General features: G+C 35.2%; 1 pseudogene; it reads left to right on the top strand.

Moving 5' to 3' along the window:
- Positions 1-582: 582 nt before the first annotated feature.
- On the top strand, positions 583-1358 carry LOC143617342 (AAA-ATPase At3g28510-like; annotated as a pseudogene).
- Positions 1359-1765: the final 407 nt, after the last annotated feature.

Here is a 1765-nt window from a genome sequence, read left to right as displayed (position 1 = left end):
CATAAAGGTCCGATTTAAAGTTACAAAGATATTTAGGATGAAAAGGTTGAGTTTTTTATTTTTTATTTTTTTCTTTTTTATTTTTGCCAAAATGGAATTTTCCGACAACCGGCCACTAGCTACGTCTAGATTCTTTTAGTTGCGGATCGTTAGGAGTAAATTTGTTAAAAGATGGAACCATCAGCAGACATTTCGTTGGTTAAGACTATTACTTACCAATATAGTCAATAGTTGAGATTATTTAATTCAATTCCCTTTAATTTATAAGTTTTTTTTTTAATATCGAACGACACTTTGATCCTGCCCCTAAATTTTACATCACCGTCCATTTATGTGATTCAACCCTCAAACTCATAGACAGAAATCCTATTTTACACAACCATCCTTTGGTGTTTATCAGTTATACTATATTAAGTCTGTTTATTAGTTATTATTTTATCTTTAGTTTGAATATTAAGTTCATTCTGAATGGATTATTATATTTGTTAGTTAGCTTATATTCGTAGATCTAGTTTTTGGTTATTTAATAAACTATATATTAAATATTATTCACCAATATTGTTTCGTTGTCTCGTTTTAAAGGTGGGCAAGTCATGGAAACGAGGATATCTTCTTTATGGTCCCCCAGGTTCCAGGAAGTCTAGCATGATTGCTGCCATTGCTAACCTTCTTGATTATGATATCTACGATCTTGAACTAACTTCTGTGAGCAGTAACACCGATTTGAGGAAGTTACTCATCACGACGTCGACTAAGTCCATAATTGTGATCGAGGATATCGATTGTTCCCTCGATCTCACGGGCCAGAGAAAGAAGGAAAAAGAGGATAATAAAGAAGATCAAAAGGACCAGCTCGGGAACAACATGATAAGGAGAAGGAAAAGGAAAAGAAAAGTGAAGTGACTTTGTCTGGGCTTTTGAACTTCATTGATGGATTATGATCGGCTTGTGGTAGTGAGAGATTGGTCGTATTCACTACGAATCATATCGAAAAGCTTGATCCGGCTCTTATTAGGAGAGGAAGAATGGATAAACATATTGAGATGTCGTATTGCTGTTTCGAAACGTTTAAGGTTCTTGCAAAGAACTATTTGAATATTGAGTCTCGTGAGTTGTTTGAAACTATTGAACGGATGTTGAAGGAGACCAACATAACTCCAGCGGATGTTGCTGAAAATTTGATGCCCAAATCTACTGAAGAAGATCATGCTGAGAGCTACTTGAAGGGGCTGATCAAATATCTGGAAAATGCGAAAGAAGAAGCAAGACTTAAAACTGTGAAGGGTGCAGCGGAAAAGGGTGTAGGCGATGTTGATCAAAAGGTACAAGAATGTGATGAATCAAGCAAGACCGAATAAAGCGATCACAGAGCTAGTTTAAGGAATTTTCATCCGTATGAGATTAGCATAAAAGTTATTGTTCGTATCCTGTTGTTTTGATATAAAACGGGATTAAGCTTGTCTTGTAGCATAGAATAAAAAATCTCTAGACTAATTAGATGCATTTTTATTTGGGATACTTACTTGTTTTCTAAATTTTATTATAAATAAGTTGATTTTGCTCCTCCCGGTCAAATCAAAGCAGACAAGATTTTAAGCTTAATTGATCTTCATTACGGGCTCAAAAGGCACGTTTCTATAAGCTGAATTAGTTCAGTTTTAATAGGCTTCAAAGTCGGTAGGCGACTCCCTCTCCAGCCCCATCGAACTCTCTAATCACTAATCCTCGCACGGTAATTTTCATTTTAAGTAAAAACAATTAGGAA

This window comes from Bidens hawaiensis, unplaced genomic scaffold, assembly GCF_021521415.1.
Source record: "Bidens hawaiensis isolate Kalapana, Puna unplaced genomic scaffold, B.hawaiensis_p1.1 tig00053977_1, whole genome shotgun sequence".
In the NCBI taxonomy this organism is placed as follows: Eukaryota; Viridiplantae; Streptophyta; class Magnoliopsida; order Asterales; family Asteraceae; genus Bidens; species Bidens hawaiensis.
Note: the sequence above shows the minus strand (reverse complement) of the source record. Positions and strands in the feature narration are given on the sequence as shown.